The 7,876-nt window shown below is 37.9% G+C and overlaps 1 non-coding gene across 1 annotated transcript; it reads left to right on the top strand.

Moving 5' to 3' along the window:
- Window positions 1-5,950: 5,950 nt before the first annotated feature.
- On the top strand, window positions 5,951-6,054 carry LOC112700184 (small nucleolar RNA R71). Its single transcript, XR_003153099.1, has one exon. It is a non-coding gene; the product is annotated as a small nucleolar RNA R71 (small nucleolar RNA).
- Window positions 6,055-7,876: the final 1,822 nt, after the last annotated feature.

The raw sequence follows: 7,876 nt of genomic DNA, 5'->3' as shown, positions 1-7,876 counted from the left end.
TTTGAAGCTCGTCACAGTCATTCAATCCCGGAATCCTACTCGGAATACCACAGACAAGGTTAGACTTTCTGGATTCCCATGAATGACGCCATCAATTTTAGCTTATACCACGAAGATTCTGATTAAGGAATCCAAGAGATATGCGCTCGGTCTAAGGTAGAACGGAAGTGGTTGTCAGTCACGCGTTCATAGGTGAGAATGATGATGAGTGTCACGGATCATCACATTCATCAAGTTGAAGTGCAACGAATATCTTAGAATAAGAATAAGTCGAATTGAATAGAAAATAGTAGTAATTGCATTGAAACTCGAGGTACAGCAGAGCTCCACACCCTTAATCTATGGTGTGTAGAAACTCCATCGTTGAAAATACATAAGTGATGAAGGTTCAGGCATGGCCGAATGGCCAGCCCCCAAAACATGATCACAGGATCAAAAATACAATCCAGGATCCCCTGATGAATAATACAAAGGTAAAAAGTTCTATTTATTCTAAACTAGCTACTAGGGTTTACAAAAGTAAGTAATTGATGCATAAATCCACTTCCGGAGCCCACTTAGAGTGTGCTTTGGCTGAGCTTGATCTACCCACGAGCTGAAGCTTCTCTTGGAGTTGAACGCCAAGTTGTAACGTGTTTTGGGCGTTCAACTCTGGTTCATGACGTGTTTCTGGCATTTGACTCTAGAATATAGCATGGAACTGGCATTGAGCGCCAGTTTACATCGTCAAATCTCGAATAAAGTATGGACTATTATATATTTCTGGAAAGCTCTGGATGTCTACTTTCCAACGTCGTTAAGAGCGCGCCATTTGAATATCCGTAGCTCCATAAAATCCATTTCGAGTGCAGGGAGGTCAGATTCCAACAGCATCAGCAGTCCTTTGTCAGCCTTCTATCAGAGTTTTGCTCAGGTCCCTCAATTTCAGCCAGAAAATACCTGAAATCACAGAAAAACACACAAACTCATAGTACAGTCCAGAAATGTGAATTTAGCATAAAAACTAATGAAAACATCCCTAAAAGTAACTAGATCATACTAAAGACTACCTAAAAACAATGCCAAAAAGCGTATAAATTATCCGCTCATCACAACACCAAACTTAAATTGTTGCTTGTCCCCAAGCGACTAAAAATCAATTAGGATAAAAAGAAGAGAATATACTATAAATTCCAAAATATCAATGAATATTAATTCTAATTAGATGAGCAGGACTTGTAGCTTTTTGCTTCTGAACAGTTTTGGCATATCACTTTTTCCTTTGAAGTATAGAATGATTGGCTTCTCTAAGAATTTAGAATTTCGGATAGTGTTATTGATTCTCCTAGTTAAGTATGTTGATTCTTGAACACAGCTACTTTTATGAGTCTTGGCCGTGGCCCTAAGCACTTTGTTTTCCAGTATTACCACCGGATACATAAATGCCACAGACACATGACTGGGTGAACCTTTTCAGATTGTGACTCAGCTTTGCTAGAGTCCCCAGTTAGAGGTGTCCAGAGCTCTTAAGGACACTCTTTTTGCTTTGGATCACGACTTTAACCACTCAGTCTCAAGCTTTTTACTTGGACCTGCATGCCACAAGCACATGGTTAGGGACAGCTTGATTTAGCCGCTTAGGCCTGGATTTTATTTCCTTGGGCCCTCCTATCCATTAATGCTTAAAGCCTTGGATCCTTTTTACCCTTGCCTTTTGGTTTTAAGGGCTATTGGCTTTTTTTGCTTGCTTTTTCTTTTTCTTTCTATTTTTTTTCGCCATTTTTTTCGCAAGCTTTTGTTTTTCACTGCTTTTTCTTGCTTCAAGAATCAATTTTATGATTTTTCAGATCATCAATAACATTTATCTTTGTTCATCATTCTTTTAAGAGCCAAAAATTTTAACATTCATAAACAACAAGATTAAAAATCTGCACTGTTTAAGCATTCATTCAGAAAACAAAAAGTATTGTCACCACATCAATATAATTAAACTAACTTCAAGGATAATTTCAAAATTCATGTACTTCTTGTTCTTTTGAATTAAAAAACATTTTTTTAATTAAGAGAGGTGAAGGATTCATGGAATTATTCATAACTTTAAGACATAGTTACTAACTACTAATGATCATGAAGTAGAGACACAAAACTTAAACAAACATATAGCATGAAAAAAAATCGAAAAACAGAGAAATGAGAACAAGGAATGAGTCCACCTTAGTGGCGTCTTCTTCTTGAAGGACCAATAATGTCCTTAAGCTCTTCTATGTCCCTTCCTTGCCTTTGTTGCTCCTCCCTCATTGCTCTTTGATCTTCTCTAATTTCATGGAGAATGATGGAGTGCTCTTGATGTTCCACCCTTAATTGATCCACATTGTAACTCAAATCTTCTAGGGAAGTGTTGAGTTTTTCCCAATAGTTGTTGGGAGGAAAGTGCATCCTTTGAGGCATCTCAGGGATTTCTTGATGATGAGCTTCCTCATGCATCTCTTGAGATCCGTGGATGATCTCTCTTGTTTGCTCTATCCTCTTCTTGATGATGGTCTTATCCTATTCAATGAGGATGTCTCCTTCTATGATAACTCCAGCTGAGGAATATAGATGGCAAATAAGATGAGGAAAAGCTAGCCTTGCCATGGTGGAGGGCTTTTCGGCTATTTTGTAGAGTTCGAGGTGGATGACTTCATGAACTTCTACTTCCTCTCCATTCATGATGCTATGAATCATGATGGCCCGATCCACAGTAACTTCGGATCGGTTGCTAGTGGTGATGATGGAGCGTTGGATGAACTCCAACCATCCTCTAGCCACAGGCTTAAGGTCCAGTCTTCTCAGTTGAACTGGCTTGCCTCTTGAGTCTCTTTTCCATTGAGCTCCTTCCACACCTATGTCCATGAGGATTTGGTCCAACCTTTGATCAAAGTTGACCCTTCTAGTGTAGGGGTGTTCATTTCCTTGCATTATGGGCAAGTTGAATGCCAACCTCACATTTTCTGGACTAAAATCTAAGTATTTCTCCCGAACCATTGTAAGATAATTCTTTGGGTTCGGGTTCTTACTTTGATCATGGTTCCTAGTGATCCATGCATTGGCATAGAACTCTTGAACCATTAAGATTCCGACTTATTGGATGGGGTTGGTTAGAACTTCCCAACCTCTCCTTTGGATCTCATGTCGGATCTCCGGATACTCATTTTTCTTGAGCTTGAAAGGGACCTCGGGGATCACCTTCTTCTTGGCCACAACATCATAGAAGTGGTCTTGATGGGCTTTGGAGATGAATCTTTCCATCTCCCATGACTCGGAGGTGGAAGCTTTTGCCTTCTCTTTCCCTTTTCTAGAGGTTTCTCCGGCCTTAGGTGCCATCAATGGTAATGGAAAAACAAAAAGCTTATGCTTTTACCACACCAAACTTAAAATATTGCTCGCCCTCGAGCAAGAGAAGAAAGAAGAGAAGAAGAAGAAGAAGAAAATATGGAGGATAGGGGGAGAGGTGTATTCGGCCAAGAAGGAGAAGAGAGGGTTGTGTTGTGGGAAAATGAAGAAGAATGGAGGGGTTTATATAGTGAGGGGAGAGAGGGTAGGTTCGGCCATTTAGGGTGGGTTTGGGTGGGAAAGAATTTTGAATTTTGAAGGTAGGTGGGGTTTATAGGAAAGAGTGGAAGGATGTGAGTGGTGAAGGGGGTAATTGGGAAGAGAGATTGAGGTGATTGGTGAAGGGTTTTTGGGAAAGTGTGTTATAGGATTATTAGGAGGTAAGGTGAGAATATGTTAGGTGGGAATCCTGTAGGGTCCATAGATCCTGAGATGATCCTGTGGGGTCCACAGATCCTGAGGTGTCAAGGATTTACATCCCTGCACCAATTAGGCATGTAAAATGCCTTTGCATGCAATTCTGGCATTTAAACGCCGAAGTGATGCATGTTCTGGGCGTTCAACGCCCATGTGCAGCATGTTTTTGGCATTTAACGCCAGTTCTATGCTTGTTACTGGCGTTCAGCGCCAGCTTTCCTCAGGGCATATTCCTGGCATTTGAACGCCAGGATGTTGCTTGTTTCTGGCGTTCAGCGCCAGATCCATGCTCTGTTCTGGCGTTGAACGCCAGCCAGATGCTCCTTACTGGCGTTTAAACGCCAGTAAGTCCTTCCTCCAGGGTGTGATTTTTCTTCTGCTGTTTTTGATTCTGTTTTTAATTTTAGTATTTTTTTTGTGACTCCACATGATCATGAACCTAATAAAACACAAAATAACAATTAAATAAAAATAAAATTAGATAAATAAAAATTAGGTTGCCTCCTAATAAGTGCTCCTTTAATGTCATTAGCTTGACAATGGGCTCTCATGGAGTCTCACAGAAGTTCAGAGCATGATGAAGGCCTCCCAACACCAAACTTAGAGTTTGATTGTGGGGGTTTTGTTTGACTCTGTACTGAGAGAAGCTTTTCATGTTTTCTCTTCATTGTTACAGAGGGATGGCCGTGTGCCTTAAACACAAGGTAGTCTCCATTCAATTGAAGGACTAATTCTCCTCTGTTAACATCAATCACAGCTTCTACTGTGGCTAGGAAAAGTCTTCCAAGGATGATGCATTCTTCCTCCTCCTTTCTAGTGTCTAAGATTATGAAATCCGCAGGGATGTAAAGGCCTTTAACCTTTACTAACACGTCCTCTACTAATCCATAAGCTTGTCTTACGCACTTGTCTGCCAATTGTAATGAGAATAAGCCAGGCTGTACCTCAATGATCCTCAGCTTCTCCATTATAGAGAGTGGCATAAGATTTATGCCTGACCCTAGGTCACACAGAGCTTTCTCAAAGGTCATGGTGCCTATGGTATAGGGTATTAAGAATTTTCCAGGATCTTTTTTTTTTTGAGGTAAAGTTTGCTGAACCCATGTATCAAGTTCACTAATGAGCAAGGGAGGTTCACCTTCCCAAGTTTCATTACCAAACAACTTGGCATTCAGCTTCATGATGGCTCCTAGATATTGAGCAACTTGCTCTCCAGTTACATCTTCATCCTCTTCTGAGGAAGAATAGTCTTCAGAGCTCATGAATGGTAGAAGGAGATTTAGTGGGATCTCTATGGTCTCTATATGAGTCTCAGATTCCTTTAGGTCCTCAATAGGAAACTCCTTCTTGCTTGAGAGACGTCCCAGGAGGTCTTCCTCATTGGGATTCACATCCTCCTCCTCCTCCTTGCATTCGGCCATATTGACTATGTCAATGGCCTTGCACTCTCTGGATTTTCTTCAATATTGCTTGGGAGAGTACTAAGAGGAGTTTCAGTTACTTTCTTACTCAGCTGGCCCACTTGTGCCTCCAAATTTTTAATGGAGGATCTTGTCTCACTCATGAAAATTAAAGTGGCCTTTGACAGATCAGAGACTAAGTTTGCTAAATTAGAGGGGCTCTGCTCAGAATTCTCTGTCTGTTGCTGAGAAGATGATGGAAAAGGCTTGTTATTGCTGAGCCTATTTCTTCCACCATTATTAAAGCCTTGTTGAGGCTTTTGTTGATCCTTCCATGAGAAATTTGGATGATTTCTCCATGATGAATTATAGGTGTTTCCATAAGGTTCACACATATAATTTACCTCTGCCATTGCAGGGTTTTCAGGATCATAAGTTTCTTTTTCAGAAGATGCCTTTTTAGTACTGTTGGATGCATTTTGCCATCCATTCAGACTTTGAGAGATCATGTTGACTTGCTGGGTCAACACTTTGTTCTGAGCCAATATGGCATTCAGAGCATCAATTTTAAGAACTCCCTTCCTTTGAGGCGTCCCATTATTCACGAAATTCCTCTCAGAAGTGTACATGAATTGGTTATTTGCATCCATGTCAATAAGTTCTTGAGCTTCTGCATGCATTTTCTTTAGGTGAATGGATCCACCTGCAGAATGGTCCAATGACATCTTGGAAAACTCAGATAGACCATAATAGAATATATCTAATATGGTCCATTCTGAAACATGTCAGAAGGACACTTTTTGGTCATCTGCTTGTATCTTTCCCAAGCTTCACAGAGGGATTCACCATCTTTTTGCTTGAAGGTTTGAACATCCACTCTAAGCTTGCTCAGCTTTTGAGGAGGAAAGAATTTATCCAGGAAGGCCGTGACCAACTTATCCCAGGAGTCCAGGCTATCTTTAAGTTGTGAGTCTAACCATGTTCTAGCTCTGTCTCTTACAGCAAAAGGGAAAAGCATGAGCTTGTAGACCTCAGAATCTACTCCATTCGTCTTAACAGTCTCACAAATCTGCAAGAACTCAGTTAAAAACTGGTAAGGATCTTCAGATAGAAGTCCATGGAACTTGCAATTCTATTGCATTAAAGCAACTAATTAAGGTTTCAGCTCAAAATTGTTTGCTCCAATGGCAGGAATTGAGATGCTTCTTCCATCAAACTTGGATGTGGGTTTAGTAAAATCACCAAGCATCCTCCTTGCATTATTGTTGTTGGGTTCGGCTGCCATCTCCTTCTCTTGTTCGAAAATTTCAGAAAGGTTACCTCTGAATTGTTGTTATTTAGCTTCTCTTAGTTTCCTCTTCAGAGTCCTTTCAGGTTCAAGATCAGCTTCAACAAGAGTGCCTTTTTCCTTGTTCCTACTCATATGAAAAAGAAGAGAAAAAGAAAAGGAAGAGGAATCCTCTATGTCACAGTAAAGAGGATCCTTATTATTAGTAGAAGAAGAAAGGGGATAAGGATTAAGAAGAAGGAATAATCCAAACACAAGGGTAAGGATATGGGCAGTGATTTGAGATGAGAAGAGGTGAAGAGAAGTGTTAGTAAATAAATAAATAAATAGAAGAAGATGAGAGAGAGAGAATTCAAAAATTAATTTTGAAAAGGAGTTAATGATTTTCGAAAATTAAAGATGAGATAGAATTAAAAATAAAATTTTAAAACAATTAGTTAATTAATTAAAAAGAATTTTGAAAAAGAGGTGAGATATTTTCGAAAATTAGAGAGGGAGAAGTAGTTAGGTGGTTTTGAAAAAGATAAGAAACAAACAAAAAGTCAAATAGTTAGTTGAAAAAGATATTAAAATCAAATCTGAAAAGATAAGAAGATAAGAAGTTAGATAAGATATTTTGAAATCAAATTTTTGAAAAAGATAAAATTTTTGAAAAAGATATGATATAAAAAGATATGATTAAAAAGATAAGGTTGAAAAAAGATTTAATTTTTAAAATTAAATTTGATTACTTGACTTACAAGAAACTAAAAGATAAGATTCTAGAATTTAAAGATTGAACCTTTCTTAACAAGAAAGTAACAAACTTCAAATTTTTGAATCAATCATATTAATTGTTAGCATAATTTTCGAAAATAAAGATAAAATTAAGAAAAAGATTTTTGAAAAATATTTTTAAATTTTCGAAAATCATAAGATAAAAATGAAAAAAATTTGATTTTTGAAAAAGTTTTGAAAAGATAAGATTTTTAAATTTGAAAATTTGACTTGACTTGTAAGAAACAATTAATTTTAAAATTTTTTGACTAAGTCAACTCAAATTTTCTTAAATTATGAGAAAATTAAGGAAAAGATATTTTTTTGATTTTTGAATTTTTAATGAAGAGAGAGAAAAACACAAATATGACCCAAAACATGAAAATTTTGGATCAAAACCAATGATGCATGCAAGAACACTATGAATGTCAAGATAAACACCAAGAACACTTTGAAGATCATGATGAACATCAAGAACATATTTTTGAAAAATTTTTTATGCAAAGAAAACATGCAAGACACCAAACCTAGAAATCTTTAATGCTTAGACTCTATGAATGCAAGAAAGCACATGAAAAACAATAAAAGACACACAACAAGAAAACATCAAGATCAAACAAGAAGACTTACCAAGAACAACTTGAAGATCATGAAGAACACCATG

The sequence above is a fragment of the Arachis hypogaea genome, chromosome 6 (assembly GCF_003086295.3).
Source record: "Arachis hypogaea cultivar Tifrunner chromosome 6, arahy.Tifrunner.gnm2.J5K5, whole genome shotgun sequence".
NCBI classification, from domain to species: Eukaryota; Viridiplantae; Streptophyta; class Magnoliopsida; order Fabales; family Fabaceae; genus Arachis; species Arachis hypogaea.
The sequence above is the reverse complement of the archived record's forward strand: the minus strand, read 5'-3'. Positions and strand labels throughout refer to the sequence as shown.